Below are 19,535 nucleotides of genomic sequence, written 5' to 3'. Positions count from 1 at the left end.
AGAAAATAACAGAAAGAAGTTTACCTGTGGTTTATTAACTATGCAAAGGCATTTGACTGTGTGGATCATAACAAATTATGGATAACATTGTGAAGAATGGGAATTCTCGAACATTGAATTGTGCCCATGAGGAACCTGTACATAGATCAAGAGGCAGTTGTTTGAACAGAATAAGGGGATACTGCATGGTTTAAAGTCAGGAAAGGTGTGCATCAGTGTTGTATCCTTTCACCATACTTACTCAGTCTACATGCTGAGCAAATAATCTGAGAAACTGCACTATATGAAGAAGAATGTGGCATCAGGATTGGAGGAAGACTCATTAACAACCTGCGATACGCAGATGACACAACCTTGCTTGCTGAAAGTGAAGAGGACTTGAAGTACTTATTGATGAAGAAGCCTTAAGTATGGATCACACTTCAACATAAAGAAAACAAAAATCCTCACAACTGGACCAACAAGCAACACTATGATAAAGGAAAAAATTGAAATTGTCAAGAACTTCGTTTTACTTAGATCCACAATCCACACCCATGGAAGCAGCAGTCAAGAAATCAAACAACACATTGCTGCAAAAGATCTCTCTAAAGTGTTAAAAAGCAAAGATGTCACTTTAAGGACTAAGGTGCACCTGACCCAAGCCATGGTGTTTTCAATCACCCCATATGCATGTGAAAGCTGGACAATGAATAAAGAAGGCTGAAGAATTGGTGCCTTTGAATTATGGTGTTGGCAAAGAATATTGAATATATCATGGACTGCCAGAAGAATGAATAAATATGTTTTGGAAGAAGTACAGCCAGAATGCTCATTAGAAGCAAGGATGGTGAGACATCGTTTCACATACTTTGGACATGTTATCAGGAGGGATAAGTCCCTGGAGAAGGACATCATGCTTGGTAAAGTAGAGGGTCAACAAAAAAGAGGAAGACCCTCAATGAGATGGATTAACACAGTGGCTGCAACAATGAGCTCAAACAGCAACGATTACGAGGATGGCGCAGGACCAGGCAGTGTTGCATTCTGTTGTACGTAGGGTCACTATGAGTCAGAATCGACTTGATGGCACCTAACAACAAAACAACAGCAAAAATGTTTGTGGGTGTGGCTTTTGTCCTTCTTGAAACCCAGTAACACTTATAGGAAACCCACTATTTTTAAAGGAACTGTATTGGTGTTTTTACCACCAGCTTAGATTGAAATGGACAGAAACAGTACAAAATGAAGAGAGGCTTTTAGGCCCTCAAACTCCTACAAGCATAAAGCAGGCTGAGAAATCTATGTGGCTACAAACACTAGATATTTTTCGTGAAAAAAGAAGTATGGCTTAGAAGACAAACCAGGAGTTATGGTAAATTATTCCCAAGCCTTGAGTCCTAATCAAGAAAATGCTAATCTGGATTTCAGAATTGATATGGACCAGTGACTCTTGTGTGCCTTTCATTTCTCTTTTTTTGACTGATGTGTCTATAGTTGTTAGCCTATGGCTGTGTCACCATTGAATGCTGGGTGTGTAGGGCACAGATAACTTGTCTCTTTAGCTCACTGGTCTTCAGGCAGAGAGAAACCTTGCTTGAGACATTGTACTTCAGGAGTTACACCTAAGGAGCCTCATTTACATCTAGACCTGACTTAAGCGATGAGATTCTGGACTTTGCACTGATGCCGTAATAGGATGAGGCTTTTGGAGGCCCTGCACAGCAGGGAGGATGCTCAGTGTACTTTGTACATGGGAGGGATGTGAATCATTGGAGGTCAGAGGGCTGACTCAGGTAGCCAGCCTGCAAGATGTCTCCCAATGATTCATGCCTCTTGGTATTTATACCTTTTTGTGGTTGTCTCTCATATCATACCAGGTCTGCTCTGTGTGACCAATAGAATACACCAAAAATGCTGGTGTGTCACTTTCACTGCTGTTGTTGTATGCTGTGGAACTGATTCCAACTCATAGCAACCCTATATGATAGAGTATAACTGCCCATATGGTCTTTTCTCCCATGGAGCTGCTAGTGACTTCAAATGGCCAACCTTTTGATTATCAGCCAAGTGCTTAACTATTGTGTCACCAGAGCTTCTTGTCACTTTCATAGCTGGATCGCTCACTTCGGGAGAAGCAAGCTGCCATAGTGTAAAGACACTCAGTTATCTCTGCAGCGGCCCACATGGTGAGGAACTGAGGCTTCCTGCCAAAAATCATGAGAGTGAGCGTTCTTGGCGGTGGATCCTAGCGATCTAGTCTTCAGATGACTGCAACTTCATGAGAGACTTTGAGCCTGAACCAGCCCGCTAAGCCACTCATGACCATCACAAACTGTGTGAGATACTAAATGTGTGTTGTTTTAAGCTGCTAAATTTGGAATAATTTGTTATGCAACAATAGATAATTAAGCAGGGTTTCTTCCACTTCTCTTTTTTTCTCTTTTGGTGGCTTGTAGAATCATCTCTTTGTTTCCAGTGTTTGAAATTTCAGATGATATTCCCTCTGTGGATTGTAAGGGAATTTTTAAAAAAAGTTTTCATCTCTCTGCAAAGTCTCTGTTTCCTACACTTTATTTCTTCCTTCCTTTTCCCCTCTCTCCCTTGCCCTTCCTTCCTCCCTCTTTCCCTTCCTTCATTTTTTCCTCCTTCTTTCCCTTCCTTCTTTATTTTTCCTTCCTTCCTTCCTTCTTTATTTCTTTGTCCTCCCTCTGTCCCTCTTTTCCTGTCTCTCTCTCTCTTTCTCATCAAAGATTTTCCTCATGTATCTGCTGATCCTTTGCTGTCTACTCATATTTTAGAGGCACTAAGTAGGTCATTGCAACTTCCATGCACGTAGATGTGGCTTGTTAACTGTGAGCCTCTATGTAGTGTGATCTGGCTATGGGTTTCATTGGAGAATCCACAACGTCAGTATCTTCAGCTCATGTCTCTTGGGTGGTTTATTCCCCAGGAGAATTATCAGTCTTCTACACTGTTTATAATAAGCCTGTTTGCTCATGGCCTGTGTCTTAGGCTAGGTTCTTTAAAGAAGCAAAACCAAACCAAAACCAAAAAATACCTGTCAAGTTGATTCCAACTCACAGCAACCCTACAGGACAGAGTAGAACTGCCCCATAGAGTTTCCAAGGAGTGCCTGGAGGATTCGAACTGCCAACCTTTTGGTTAGCAGCTGTAGCTCTTAACCACTATACCACCAGCGTTTCCAGAAGCATATATATATCAAGGTTTATATCAAGATTTATATCAAGGAAATGGCTCATGGGATTGTAGGGGCTGGAAAGTCCCAAGTCCATGGGTCAGGCTGAAGGCTAAAGGTATCTGCTACACGGACTGACAACCCAAGGTCAACAGATCAGATGGCAGACTGCTGGCTCACAGGCTGCAGAGGCTGACAAATCCAAGGTAACCAGGTAAGATGGCAGGCTACTGGCTTAAGTCCCAAAACTGGAGGTCAGATGATGACAAACTGAATGCAGGATCCAGAGGGAGCAAAAGGCAGGGAGCTTTGTCAGGAAGTCCATACATATTGGATGCTGGCCACAGCCCTAAGGAAACTCTCTTTCAACTGATTGGCTTCTCACAGCAGATCTCATCATGGCGATGATTATATCATTGCATAACTGCCAAACTACATCATAACTGCCAAACCACTGAGAATCAGGGCCCAGCCAAGTTGACACAGAACCTTAACCATCACAACCTCGATCTGAACCCTGATTCTGCAACTTACTAACTGTGTGATCTTGGGAAGTTACTTAACCTTTCTGTGCCTCAGTTTCCCCATATGTAAAATGGAGGATATGAGTTTAATCTACCTCTATCTGGCAATAGCATTGTTGTGAAGGTTAAATAAATTAACATCCATAAAGTACATAGAACAGTTCCTGGCACAAAACAAACACTAAATAGATGTTAGATGATATTATTATCATCGCCATCATCGTCATTAGAGATGAGTTAGGGAAGAAGGCTGGAGATCTTGACATTTAATATATCAGCCAACTTTTATTTTCAATCAGGTTCCATGGCCCTCAATTGTGCCTGGTGTCCCCCAGTCCAGAGACTCGCCGTATTACCCTTTTCAGAGAATAACTCTCCAGTATTCAGCCAGAGTGAGGAAGCTGTGATCATCTGGTTGTGCAGACTTGGGGAGGGGGTGTCTGGATCTAACTGCTTTACAGACTTTTAGTTAGTCTCTCTGTTTTCAGCCTCCCCTTCCTCCTAACTTCCAGAGCATCTGATGCTGTCAACCAAGTTGCTTTTTGGCTTTCTCCATTCCTAGCTTAGGATCCTGATATTTTTAGAGCTGCTAAATCATTACCACTAGTTCTTTTGCTTCAAGCTTCTAGAATTTTGTTTTTTTCACTCCGTGTTTTCCTTTGTCTTGTAGATTTCAGTATTTGTTTGCTTGCCGTTTAAGCAATTCATTTCCTATCATTTTAATTTGATTTTGGGACAGCTCGGATGTAAAGTTACGTGTTTAACCCTCCTTCTCCAATTGAAAGTCAGAAACGGGTTTCTTAAAGAAATATTTCCTAATGCAATAAAGATTAAGTGAGCTTCATACTCATTTTGGATTTCTTGGCACTGATGAAAGAGAGCAGATGCATGAGAAAACCATAATGGTAGGTGATAAAAGAATTATCTATATGAGTCTTTAGGATGTGTTTCATATCTGTACTTGCAATGGGCATGTCTCATATTCCCATGGCATTCTGTACTCCCGTCACAGAACTCATTTCGCTTTGTATCACTTGTTCCCTGCCAGTCTCCCATTAGATTGTAAGCTCCATGAGGGTGGAAGATGTCTTTATCATGTTCATTGCTATGTAAATCTGGAACTTCAAAAACACTAACAGTATTTTTAATAGTAGTCATCCTCCTCCTCCTCTTCATTGTAGTAGCAGAAATAATAATAAATACACAGCTAAGTTCACTGAGGAGCCCTGGTGGGACAGTGGTTAAGAGCTTGGCTGCTAACCACAAGGTCAGAAGTTCAAATCCAACATCCACTCCTTGGAAACCCCATGGGGCAGTTCTCCTTGGTCCTATAGAGTTGTTATGTGTCAGCATCAACTCAACAGCAATGGGTTTGGTTTTTTGGTTTTAAGTTCATTGAATACCCATTATGGGCTAGGCGCTATTCTAAGTTTTTTATGTATAGTCATTCATTTAATCCTCACAACAACCCTTTGAAGTAGGTAATATTGTTATGTCCACTTTACAGACAAGGAAACTGAGTTTCAGAGACACTAACACGCCCAAGGCCTACAGTTATTAAGGCAGAGAGTAAGCACTTGAAACTGCAGTCTGACTTCTAACTACTACACCATCATGTTTGTTGACTGAATAAATGAAGATAGAGACTTTCAAACAAAACAAATTTATCTGGAAAAAAATATGGTTCCTAGGTAACTTGTTTATTTGTCCCTTCCATAAACCTATAAGCCACCCTATACTAAGAACAGAGTTTAATTGAGATTCAAAGCGGTTTTCTGCTGAACTTTCAACAGGTAAAGATACAATAAAACAGAATGTATTTAAAATATTAACAGCCCAAAAGTAATTAAGTAGCATAGGTGGTGATTAAAATTGAGAAGGAGATTTCCTATGATAAAACTTTGTTGCTAGCCAAGAATTGACTATGAATTTTAGGACTTAAATAAAATAGTGCGGGATCTCAAAAATCCTTCCTTTATTTATTTAGTTTATACTTCTTACTTTTTCAGTGGGTAGTGAGTCCAAGAATTGCCCCTTCTGTTTTCATTTTTCTTTAAAATAATAACAAACAAGGCCTTGAACATGGCCACCTCATTGCCACACAGAACCCTAGTCTTTACAAGAACAGTTAGGATGACTCCTAAATAGACTAAACTTCTTGAGGATGAGACTGGATCTTGTTCTTGAAACATTGCAAACCTGGCCTGGGGCTAGGCACTCAGAAGGAATTCTATCAGTATTGGCTGATTAGTTGGTTGATAGCTAGGTCTACTCCTGCTTGGGCTTTTATCACCAAGGCTCCTCCATTAAAGTGAAATGATTTGTGGGGAGAGGAAAATATAGTTTTAGGACTCATGCAGTCAGGTGGGAGCCCTGGTGGCTCAGTGGTTAAGAACTTGGCTGCTAACCAAAAGGTAGGCAGTTCAAATTCACCAGCCTCTCCTTGGAAACCCAATGGGTCGCGACAAGTCAGAATCAACTCGATGGCAAAGGGTTTTTGGGTTTTTTTGGCAGTCAGGTTGATATGGGTGTTGTTGTTGTTGTTAGTTTCTGTTGAATCGGCCCCGACTCATGGAGACCCCATGCACCATGAAGGAAATGCTTCCGGTTCCTGGGCCATTCCTGTGATTGGTTATGGATTGGACCGTCATGATTCAAACGGTTTTCGTGGGCTCAGGGTTGGAGGTAGATCGATCACCAGGCCTTTCTTACTAGTGTGTCTTAATCTGGAAGCTCTGTTGAAACCTGTTTAGCCTCACAGCAACACGTCAGCCTCCACTGACAGATGAGTGGTGGCTGTGCATGAGGTGCATTGAGTTTTTCTCTGCCACAGCCTGCCAAAGAGGCAATGAGTTCCCTTTTGAAATAAAGGAGAGAGACTCGGAGGCAAGAGTGTTTCACAGCTAAGGGTATTCATTTTCATTTTTTTGGAGTAGCTCTGTCTAAAATAAAATATCGACGGGATTTGTGTGTTCTTTTTCTATGATGTTGGTCTTTCTCTGAGATGGTTCAATCGAAGGATCATTTTATGTTAAATTATGGCAAAATGATCATAGTTTCTTCTTTTAAAATTTTCTGTCTTGAAAATTTCTGTGCAGTTTTCAATTTGTCACTGAAGAAATGTTGTTGTTGTCAGCTGCCATTGAGTTGGTCCCTGACTTATGGCGACCACGTGTGATACAGAGTAGAACTGCTCTGTAGGGTTTTCTTGGCTATAATCTTTAAGGAAGCAGTTCACCAGGCCTTTTCTTCTTTAGAGCCACTAGGTGGGTTCGGACCACCAAACTTTGGGTTAATAAATAATCACAAACCACTTTTGCCACCTAGGCTCCTTCACTGCCTAAGTAGGACCAGGAATTAGGCATCACATTTACATAGCTAGTTTTAAGTATCTCTGACAGTTCTGGACTATGTCTTAATGTTTTAAAATTTGTCCCTCACTTTTGGGCATTGGTAGGCTCATGTTTCTCAGAGGACCCTGATCCCCTTGCCATGATATACTGTGTCAGGCCCCTCCACTGTGGAGCCAAGTTTTCAATTTGTTCTGCTGTCACCCCAGCCGCCACCCAACACCAAGCCCCCCTGTTAAAAGCAGGAATCATATGGTCTGTTTCCCACGCAGTTTCCTTCTCCAGATCTCTGTTCTTCACCTCGGTGTGGACTGTTGGCAGGAAGCCTTCTGTCCCTAGCTCACCAGGTCTCTGGGAGTCTCTAAATCTCATTTGCATACAGATTATGTCCTTGAGTTCCATTGCATAATAAAATGTCAACAGCCCATTGACATCAAGCGTGGAAGTTTACTGCCTCCTAAAGCAAAATAATCCACTCAGGGTGGTTTCTCTTTGGACTCTTTCTGAAAAGAAAAGAATAATCTGTTGTCACCTGCACCCTCAGACTTGGAGCAGTCCCTCTTGTCTGTCCTCGTTCTTGGTTCTGGACAAGTGTTGCTTCTTTAGAAGTGCTTTGAATCCTTTGCTTTGACCACTCTGTTCAATAGCTGAACACCTTACAGGCAAACTCTTTTGGCAGAGACTCTGCAAGTAGGTCAGGCAAACGCTCCATGCTGTAAAGAGAGGAGCCGTGGAGCTGCCACACACATTCTTTGTGGATGGTAACTATCGTCCTGGGTCAGGATATTTTGCACCTTCCAGCAGATACGCTCACAATGGTACAAAGATCTGCCATTAGTATGGAATATCAACAAGGCCAGAAAGGGAATACTTGGCATCTCAAAACAAAAATGAACTTCACAATTTTAAAAGATCATTTGGGCAGTTCTCTTGTGTGGTGGTCAAGAGCTTTGGGGTCCGACAAAACTGGGTCTGAATCCCAGTTCTGCCATTGATCACCTGTGTCATCTTGGGCAGGCCACTTCCCTGACCTCAAGTTCCTCATCTGGAAAATACAGGTAATCATACCAACTTCATAGAGTTTTGTAAGGATTATGACATTACACCAAGCATCCCTGGGTGGCACAAAGGGGTAAGTGCTCAACTAGTAGCTGCAAGGTTGGCAGTTAGAGCCCACTCAGAGGCACCCACCCAGAAGACAGGCCTGGCGATCTGCTTCCAAAAGGTCAGAGCTTTGAAAACCTTATAAAAAACGCATTGCTGTGGAGTCAATTCCAACTCATAGCAACCCTATGTGACAGAGTAGAACTGTCCCATAAAGTTTCCAAGGCCGTGATCTTTATGGAAGCAGACTGCCACATTTCTCTCCAGCGGAGCGACTGGTGGGTTTGAACTGCTGACCTTTTGGTTAGCAGCTGAGTGCTTAATCACTGTGCCACCAGGGCTCCTCTAAAAACCCTATACAGCAGTTCTATTTTGCACATATAGGGTTGTCATGAGTCGGAATGGACTCAATAGCAACTAACAACAAGAACAATTACATTACATTCCACCAAACACACATGGATCCTGGAACATAGCAAGCATTCAATGAACAGTAGCTATCATTGTTATTATTATGACAAGGATTCAGTACTACTATAAATGTGATTATGAGTTAGAGAGACATTATTATTATTATAAATGAAGTGTTTGCTAAACAAATCAGTATTATTTTTGAAGTGCAACAGAGTTCAACTTTTTAAGCACTCTCAAGCATTTTAGTAATACTTATCTAGGTACAATTGACATGCTAATTACCAAATCTTATCTATTATTAAAAGCAGGTCCTCTGCTTTTATTAATTTATGTTTGATTTTTTTTCAGTTTTATATACTTGGAAACATAATTACTTTTAATATTTCTTTAATTTAGATTTTTCTTTTTAAGTAACTCAGACTGCCCTTTCTTCTTCAGGCACAATGAGCGAGGTTTTACCTTTCGTTGACTTAGTAAGAAAGTGAAGAATAAGTTGCAAGTATCTTGTAATTCTATGTGAAGAACTGAAGGGCCACAGCCCTCTCTAAGTTGATGTGAGATGGTTAAGATGTTCCAGGGCTTTAGGTTAAAATCTCTAGGATTCTCAAACTTTGCCATCAAAATACAATTAACGGAGAGGGAAGGGAATTGTGACCCCCAAAGGAATCTCCTTTAAAATCTTTACAGATGAGGAAACTAAGAGAGACTTCCTAACTTGCTCAAGGCCTGGAGTTAGTGAGTGGTAGAGCCAGTCTTTGAAATTCCAAAGCCTGACCTCTAACGACTGTGCCATCGCTTTTCAGTTTTCAAAGGAGATCACTTGAGCAGTCCTTTCGGGTGGTAGAAGATAAGAATCTTCTTTGAAATCTTATGTTTTATCGTCAATTTCAGGTGAATTTTGCATTCCGTTCCATAATTCTCTGTGTTTGTTTTATTGTGGGAGGAGTGGATTCCCCCCAGGCTCCCTAGTTCCTAAAAGGTCACTGGGGGAGAACATTTCCATTCCAGCACGGTACCCCATGAGAAGCCAGGCTAAGCCCTTGTACTAAAGGCAAAGGTGGAATTGTGGAATTAGGAACATCTGGAAAATGGAATTTAGAGAAATGGTAAGGGAGAGAAAGGGGGCCAGTGATGATTCAGTGCTAGAATTCTTGCCCTCCACGTGGAAGACCCAGGTTCAATTCCCAGCCAATGCACCTCATGTGCAGCCACCACCCATAGGTAGTGGAGGCTTGCGCGTTGCTAGGAGGTTACAGAAGAGTTTCCAGATTAAGACAGTCTAGAAAGAAAGGCCTATCGATCTACTTCAAAAATCAGCCGTGGGTCACAAAGGTACAATCTGCAACTGATTACGGGGATAGTACAGGACTAGATAGCGTTTCATTCCATTGTTCTGGGGTCCCCATGAGTTGAGGGCCAAGTCAGTAGCAGCTAACAACAACAACAAGGGAAAGAAGAGGTGAAAGGTCTGGGGTTGGGACCCAGGCAGGAGCTGGGGCATAGAACGAATGAGAACTCACTGCCATTGAGTCGATTCAGATTCATAGCGACCCTATAGGACTGACTAGAACTTCCCCATAGAGTTTCCAAGGAGCAGCTGGTGGATTCAAACTGCCGACCTTTTGGTTAGCAGCTGAGCTCTTAACCACTGCACCACCAGGGATGAATAGACCAGCCAAAAAAATGTGAGCCCCCAAACCCAGGTTTTGGACGCTTGTCTGATTTTTACTGTAGCTGAACCGACAAACGTGAATGGCCTCGAAGCTTCTTTCTAGGAAACTAGTGAACTCCAAGAGTGGAGTTAGCCTTCTGCCAACGGAAAGCACTTTCTGTCAGGACTAGTTACGATGCTCAGTCTTCCGTCACTATAAGGCTGACATGTCCTTGGCTTCGCTTCCCCCTCACGGAGCCAAAGTCCATTTTCTCAGTGCAGTTTTTACCTGGACGATGACATCCAAATGAAAATCCATGTGTTATGCCCAGGCAAGTCTTCGGGCGACATGGTTTTGTCATAATCAGTTTCTCACAGGGCAGCTTTATTGTAATTTATTCCCTTGCAGCTTCTGTTAGGTCAAAGTAGGGCTGGCCTTGGCAGCATGGGGCAGCTGCAAATAAGAGAAGAGAAATGCTTTGAATGCCAGTGGAACAGTGCACGAGGAGATCCCATCTAGGTGTCGCTGCAGAGGTGCAGAGAGTTCTTCAGCTCCATATTGGGTTCTGGGACCCACGGAGGGAGACAGTGAAAGTGAAAACACCTATTATCTTTGTGCAAATTGATACTTGCCTGCTGTTGGGTTGCACAGTAGAGCTACGGGCCAAGTTCCATTGGAGGTGGCATTTTGTGCTGACTCTGAAGGAGACAGAAGGATCAGCAGGCAGGCAGCTCTCTCATTACAATAGTGAGTGGAGATGATGTGGTTACAGGCCATGGGATTGTGCTGCGTGAGTACCAAACTCTTGGGATTTTAGGACCCGAGCTGCATAGATTTAATGTAATTATAGATTGTTGTATCATTTCATCCAGCTAGAAATATCTGATCAGTCCAGCAGAGAGAACCAGAGGGCCCTAGAGCCTTGCACAGGTCTGTGGTTGTATGTGGTTGTCGGCTGTCAAGTTGGCCCCCGACTCATGGCGACTCCATGCACAATGGAACGAAACACTGGGTTGAAGATTGGACTATTGTGATCCATGGGGTTTTCACTGGCTGATTTTCAGAAGCAGATCACCAGGCCTTTCTTCCTCACCTATCTAGTGGAGTCTGGAAGCTCTGCTGAAGCCTGTTTAATACCATAACAACACCCAAGCCTCCACCCACAGAGAGATGGTGGCTGCACAACATAGAGTGCATTGGCCAGGAATCGAACCTGAGTCTCCTGCATGCGAGGTGAGAATCCTACTACTGAACCAGCCACTAATGCTGTGGTGTGTCTGTTTTGTTACTTCCGCTGTATCATTGCTCTGCATCTAAATCCACACGCACTTCTTAGCACCTAAGAGGTAATTCTGCGTCTGTTGAAAATCTATCCACTTGAAGAAGAGTGTGGTAAATTCATTATCAACACTCTGAATCCTCTGAATCCTTGGTTCTAAAAGTTTGTTTGGAGTCCCTGGGTGATGCATATCATTAAGGTGCTCAGCTGCTAACCAAAAGGTTGGAGGATCAAGTCCACCCAGAGGTACCTTGGAAGAAAAACCTGGAGATCTACTTCCAAAAAATCAGCCATTAAAAACCCTATGGAGCACAGTTCTACTCTGACACACATGGGGACGCCCGCCATGAGTTGGAGTCAACTGGATGGCAACCATTTTTGTTGTTGTTGCTTTTTAAGGGTTTGTTTAGTTGCCTACTTTCAAACTTGTCCAATTATTTAACTTACGTTTTTTTTTTCCATCAGTGCCAAGGCAGCGTAATGGGTCCTGCCCCCACCCACCATAATACAAGCCCCACTAGTAGGATCAACAGCGCCATCTTTACACGCCAGGGACAGGGACCCCTCAGTTGTCTGATTCTGGGAGGGTATTCCAGCATCAACTTGTTTTTTTGGGAGGAGTTGTGATTTTGAGCCGATTACTTTTTTTTTTGTAATTGTGGTAAAATACATGTAGCATAAAATTTACCATTTTAAAGTGGACAATGCAGTGGCCTTGAGTATAGTCACAAGGTTGTGCAACCATCCCTACTATCTAGTTCCAGAACTTTTCATCACCCCAAAAGGAAACGCTTGTATACATTAAGCAGTCACCCACCACCCCATTACTTCCTTCCCCCTTGGCCCTGACAACTATAGATCTACTTTCTGTCTCTGTGGATTTATCTATTCTGGATATTTCATGTAAGTGAAATAATATAATATGTGGCCTTTTGCGTCTGGCTTATTTCACTTAGCATAATATTTTCAAGGTTCATCCATGTTGTAGCATGGATCAGTACTTCATTCCTTTTCATGACTGAATAATATTCCATTCTATGGATAGACCATCTTCTGATTATCTGTTCACCTGCTGATGGACGTTTGGGTTGTTTCTACTGTTGGCTATGATGCATAATGCTGCTATGACCCTTTGTGTATAAGCTTTCACTTGAACACCTGTTCTTAATTTTTTTTTGGGGGGGGGTATATACCTAGGAATGGAATTGCTGGGTCATATAGTAATTCTATGTTTAACTTATTGAGGAACTGCCAGACTGGTTTCCAAAGTGGCTGCACCATTTTGCATCCCCACCAGCGAGGCGTGAGGGTGCCAGTTTCTCCACACCCTCACCTCCAGCACCAACTTTTGACTTGCAGGATGAGTTTTATTATAACAATGAGAGGGAAAAATAAATACCTGAATTATTTAGGCTTCATTTATTTAATGAGACCGTATTAAAGCAAGAACTGGAAACTTGTGAGCAATTTTAATGCAAAATATATCATAGAATTTGAGATACACGAAAAGCAAAGGTTGTTTAACATGCAGGGATAAATTTGATCATTAGTTCATATCTGTGGACCATATAAATGACAAGATCATAAAATCCATGGAGCTTCTTGTGGGGAGGCTGTGCCCCATGATATGATTCATCTGGTGTATTTTTCTATAAAAAAATGTACAATAACCCATCTCAGTAACATCTGGACTCGTCTGCATAAAATGAGTGTTTAGGGTCATATTATGATTATTATTTCATGTTCTACACTTTGTCTGATCCATAAAAATGGAAGCACAGTATGGTAAGCTGTTATTCCTTTTCTGAAAACATTAAGACATTTTATGTGGGTCTTCCGTTTTTGCTAATGACACACAACGTTGAAACTTGTTATTTTTTTTCTTCTGCCAACCCATGAACGTGCCATCCTTATCTGAGACCTAAATAAATACTCACTAATGTACAGTGAAATTCAAATGAGCACTTCACGTAAGTGAGCCTGCAATAGAAATACATGTTTCTTCACATTTGTAGGAAAAAATAGCACAAAATAAATTCTACGTTATTTCCCATTCAGAACAACCAGCCCAACAAACTGATTTTTATGACCGTATTTCCTAAACTCAGGTAGGTAAGAAAGCATACATGTGGCTCTTCATTTTGTAATCCATCATACATTTTAAGAACAGTGGTATTTAGTTTAGATTTTTATAGGCCGAATGCAGAAGAATGTGCAAAACACCTGATACGCGGGTGATGGGATGGGGGGAGGCAACAAGGTGGAGTGAGGTTGGTCTTTCCTCCCTTCCTTTATTTATTTATCCTTTTGGGCAAATATTTATCAAGCAGCTACTATGTGCCAGATGCTATGTTTAGAGTTGGAGAAATAGCGATAAACTAACAATGTTGCCAACCTCACAGAACTTACTGTTTAGTGAGGGTGTTCCAGTTATCTGTTGCTGCGTAACAAACCATCCCAAAGCTTAGTGGTGTGAATCAACAACCACCTTATTTTGCCACAGTTTTGTGGGTCAGGATTTGGGCAGGGTACAGAGGGGCAGCTCAGTTCTGCTCCACAGGGACTGGAGCCTCATCTGGGGTGACTTGAATGGCTGGGGATGGCTGGGACAGGTCAATGGTTAGGGTTGGTGGCTGGATTCCTTGGTTCTTCTCTACACTGCATCTTCTGGAATGTTCAAGAATGTTAAAGATGGCTCTTCACGCCCATATCTGGCACCTGGGCTGGGGCAGTTGGAACAGCTGGGGCTGCCTGGTCATCTCCTTCTCCCTCCATGTAGCCTCTGCCTGGGGGCTCCCTCACAACATGGCGATCCCAGGGTGTTCAAATTTCTTACACAGAAGCTAGCTTCTTCTAGAACTAGTGTTCCAGGAGGTCAGGGCAAAAGCTTCTAGGCTTCTTATGATCTAGCCTTAGAAATTTCAGAATATCTTCTGCCATTTACTATTGGCAAAGCAAGTCATTGAAGCCAGCCAGATTCAAGGGGAGGAGATTTAGACTCTACCTCCCAATGAAAGTAGTAGCAAACATTTGAGATCATCTTTAATCTACCACAGAAGGAGGCAGACGTTAAAAAAAAAGAATCATGCAAATAATTATTGAAATGAAGAAAAAGTGCAAGTTTCCGTATAGTAATTAGCATTCTTGTTTGCAAATGACAGAACATGAACTCAGATGGACTAATAAAGAGAAGGGAATTTACTGGTCCACCTAACTGAGAAGTCCATGGTGAATCCAGATGCTGGAATGATATGGTCAAGAATCTCTTTCCCTGCCTCCCAGCTCTACTTGTCTCTTTACTCAGTTGGTCTGATTCTCAGACAGGTCTTCCTCAGTTGATGGCCACAAAGGCCACCAGCCGCTTCAGGCTTTTCTTCTACCAATGTAGCAATCCCAGCTGAAAAGAGAGGCTATATCTTTTTATAAGGCAGTGGTGGTTCAGTGGTAGAATTCTTGCCTTTTATGATGGAGCCCCGGGTTCAATTCCTGGCCGATATACGTATGCACAGCTACCACCCACCTGTCAGTGGAGGTTTGTGTGTTGCTATGATACTGGCCAGGTTTCAGTAGAGCATCCAGACTAAGACAAACAAGGAAGAAAGGCCTGGTGATTTACTTTCGAAAATCATCCAATGAAAACATTACGGATCACAATGAAAACCACAACCAATCGTGAGGATGGTACAGGAGCGGGCAGCATTTTTTCAGTTGTGCATGGAGTCACCATGAGTTGGTGACCAACTCGATGGCAGCTAACAACAGCAACAACAAGTAGTTTATTCAGGGTTATACACCTAGTTGGGGGGCAGGCAGGACTGAGACACAGGCAGATTGGTTTAGAGGTCGTACTCTCAACTAAACTGCTGCAGCATCCTCGAGGAGCTGGGTAATCTCCCTTGGCCTCAGCTTCCTCACCTGTAAAGAGAAGGGGTTGAATTATTAGATGACACCCCTTGGCCACTCTGACACTGTACTCCTAGGATTGCCCCGTGTGGTATTCCAGGTAAGGATATGTCTGTGCAGGTTCCTCAGCTATATCTTAAACAAGATGGTGAGAATGGAGTGGCAGGCAGATGGGGGGACCAGAGAGGTGGTTGAATCAACCCAACGCAGAGCAGAGTGGTGGGATGGAGCAGGTGGCATGCAGGGTGGAGGTGCTGGAATGTAGGGGTTACATTCCTGGGCTCTGCCTGGGTTTCAATCCTGCTTTCCTTAGTAACTAGGTGCATGATCTTGGGCAACCACTTTGACCCAGTTTCTCCATTTGCCAGATAGGAGAAATAATGGCACCTGCCTTAGTAGAATCATTGGGGCAATTAAAAGAGAGAATCCCTGTAAAACAAATGGTACAATGCTTTCCAAATAGTGAGTCTTCCACAGATGTCAGTACAACATTACTACTAATAATTGTTATTATTATCAATGAAAGGAACTATGAGATGGAGAGAAGAGGTACAAGGAGTATATGTAGAGAAGCATCAGTGAAGGAATTCAATAACTGGCCATCTTTGTCATTGTTATTAGCTGCCATCGAGTTGGCCTGACTCATGCAGATCCCATGCACAATGGAATGAAATGCTGCCTGGTTCTGCATCATCCCCATGATTGTTTGCTGATCAGACTATTGTGATCCATGGGGTTGTCACCAGCTGATTTTCAGAAATAGATGACCAGGCCAGGACTTTTTTCCTAGTCTACCGTAGCCTGGAAGCTCCACTGAAACCTGTTCAGCATCATAGCAACACACAAGCCTCTATTGACAAATGAGTGGTGGCTGCACATGAGGTGCCTTGGCTGGGAATTGAACCCAGGTCTCCTTCATGGAAGGTGAGAATTCTACCATTGAACCACCACTGCCCCTGAGCCGTCTTTAGTATACTAAACGTTTAATGGGTGCCAGGCACCTTCACAGATGCTTGTCATACATTTGTTAATAAACAGGCACGGTCCTTGTCCTTACTTTTGTTGTGACCCACTTGGCTGGCTTGTGGCATTGTCTCCAAGTCAGCATGGTTCGGAGAGAGCTGCATGATATTGTGGAAAGAGCCTGAGGAAAGGCATTGGAGAGTCACAGCCTTGGATCTCATCTCTGCTGTATAACCTCTCTGAGCCTCAGATTCCTCATCTGTAATATACCTTTAACAGTAATAACAGCTAACATTTATTGAGCCTTTACAATGTGCCAGGCACTGGGAGAATTTAAGCAAGTTGTTGGGGTTCACCAGGTTAGTAAGTGGCAGAGCTGAAAGTAGGAACTTAGGCTCTGCCTCTGGAACCTCCATTATTCATGACTCACCACTCTGCACAAAGCTTTTAAAAGCCCCTGACTCATGATAGGCATCCAATAAACCAGAACTTTTATTGTTATTACCATGACAGCTAACTGGAGGGGCAGGCAGGGTTGAGACCCGGCAGACTGGCTTCAGAGTCTGTACTGTCAAATCAACTGCATTTATTCATTCAACAAATATTTCCTGAATTACTCTTCTTTGCTAAACACTAGGGATACATGGTGAACAAAATTTTATTCTTGACTTCAAGGGCGGCATCCTCAAGTCCAGAGACTGTGCACCAGTCAGCTTTCACTAGGCCGTGAGACCGTAACAACGAGAAAAACCAGTTGCCGTCAAGTTGACTCCAACTCATGGTGATCCCATGTGTGTCAGAGTAGAACTGTGTTCCATAGGGTTTCCAACGGCTGATTTTTCTGAAGGAGATCACCAGACCTTTCTTCTGAGATACCTCTGGGTGGACTCAAAACTCTAACCTCTTGGTTAGCAGCTGAGTGCTTTAACCATTTGCATTATCCAGGGACTGCAACGCAGTAACAAGTGTCCCTTAAATTTTGAGGTTTATTTTCCACTCGCGTGTGATCTTCATTCTGGGATCCAAGCTGAAGGAACAGCCCCTACATGAGACATGTATTCTCTCGGCAAAGGAAATTGAGCCACGTGATGACCCTTAAAGCTTCTGCTTGGACATAGCTCATGTCTGCTCATATTTATTTGGCCAAAGCAGGTCACATGGTTAAGCCTGGCCAGTGAGGGCAGGAAGTATGTTTCTCCCTCAAGGAGAGACAACCCAGAAGATTCTGTAGGGACACGTTCAGAGACGGCAGTTTTTGAACCAATAATAAAATCTACCACAGATGGATTCTTAAATAAGCAGTTACAATACCATGTGGTAAGTTCTCTGATGAAAGTCTCTATTCTTTGAACCAAGGAAGAGAACGCTTAACTCTTTCACTTTGTCTCATGAATTTAGAACAAAGTGAAATTTAGAGCAGGCTTTGATTACTGAGCCTCCATTTTCCAGAACAAGTTGTGACAAACGCTTTTTGAGAACAAAAGTTCATCATGTAGTAGCCTATTTAGAGTAAAAAGCCTTAATAATAATCCCTCCTTCCCAAAAAGTGACCTAAGGAGTTTTATAAATAGCAATGGCCACAAGCAAAGTTTTGTAGGTAATGTGTCTACACGCAAAGGACTTGGAGAATTGACATATCCTCTGAATGATTTAGGAAGAAAGACTTGTTCTTGAGAGCACTGTGTCCATGTGTTGGTAATAGGGGGAAGGAAGGTTAGGATGGTGGGGAAAATGTGGCATGAATTATCCAGAGATTGGCCATAGACCATGGGTAAGTTATTTGGGTATCTGCTCAGTGGTTCTCCCTATTGCTCAGTGTGCCCCAACCTTCCTCTTTGGAAGGAATATATAGAGGGTTTATATAGGTATGGAGTCCCTGGGTTGTTAACGTGCCGCTGCTAACTGAAAGACTGGAAGTTCAGTCCACCCAGAGGTGCCTCAGAACAAAGGTCTGGCTTTTCATCTGAAAAGGAAAATCAGCCATTGAAAACCATATGGAGCACAGTTCTATTCTGACACACATGGGGTTGCCATGAGTTAAGATTCTACTTGATGGCAGCTGGTTTTATAAATTTAGAGTCACAACTCTGGAAAGCTGTTTTGCTTTGCTGTTGTGGTTATTGTTGTTTTTTAACTTCCTATAATGGAACTCAACTTAAATCTGGAACCCGCATTTCCACTGATGGTAAACTCACTAACTTCTGGTTTAAAATTTAGTATCTTCTGGAGAAATATCAAATAAATTCAAATTGCTTTACCTACCCTGTCTCTTCCTCATCTCTCCAGGTTCCCAGGAAGCCTGTGCATTGTCCTGTCCTGGGGGATGTGTATCTGGTCCATGATCTCCATCTGGCTATTTCTGTACTCAGTGGAGGTATCTTCAGCACCAATGATGCTGAGGGTGATGAGAAGTGGGGGGTGCGGATGGTAGGTCCAGAAATCCTTGTGCAGGGGTGGAACCAGTAGACGTATCTTAGATGTCCGCTTACAAGCTTTTAAGACCCCAGACCCCAAAGTAGGATGTAGAACATTTTCTTTATAAACTATGTCAGCCAGTTGAGCTAGATGTCCCCCAAGACCATGGTCCCCATCCCTCAGCCCAGTAACTTGGTCCCTCAGGGAGTTTGGATGTGTCTGTGAAGCTTTTATGACTTTGTTTTGGTCAAGTTGTGCCGACTTCCCCATTATTGTGTACTGTCTTACCCTTCACCAGAGTTACTACTTATCTATTGTCTAGTTGGTGTATTTTCCTCCTCAACCCTCCCCTCCCTCATAACCTTCAAAGATTGTTTCTTTCTGTGTGTAAACCTTTTCCAAATTTGCATGTTATCCTTGCACAGGGGCCATGCTAATCTTCTCTGTATTGTTCCAATATATTTAATTTTAGTATATGTGAGGCTGAAGTGAGCACTTGAAAGACATTTTTGCTGATTATAGAACTCTAGATTAACGTGTTTTTTTTTTTCCATTTGATGTTTTCAAGATGTCACTCCTTTATCTTCTAGTTTGCATAGATTCTGATCCATAGATTCTGTCACCTTTCTTATCTTTGTTCCTCTGAATGTCATATGACTTTTTTCTGGTTCATTTTAAGATTTGTTTTTCTTTCTCACTGTGTGTTGTTTGCTTGTTTGTTTAGCAGCTTGGTTATAATATGCATTGTGTAAT

General features: G+C 42.5%; 1 non-coding gene across 1 annotated transcript; it reads right to left on the bottom strand.

The window, feature by feature from the left end:
- Positions 1–19,161: 19,161 nt before the first annotated feature.
- LOC111820730 (U6 spliceosomal RNA) lies at positions 19,162–19,270 on the bottom strand. Its single transcript, XR_002824259.1, has one exon. It is a non-coding gene; the product is annotated as a U6 spliceosomal RNA (small nuclear RNA).
- Positions 19,271–19,535: the final 265 nt, after the last annotated feature.

This window comes from Trichechus manatus, unplaced genomic scaffold (genome assembly GCF_000243295.1).
Source record: "Trichechus manatus latirostris isolate Lorelei unplaced genomic scaffold, TriManLat1.0 scaffold00048, whole genome shotgun sequence".
NCBI lineage: Eukaryota > Metazoa > Chordata > Mammalia > Sirenia > Trichechidae > Trichechus > Trichechus manatus.
Note: the sequence above shows the minus strand (reverse complement) of the source record. Positions and strands in the feature narration are given on the sequence as shown.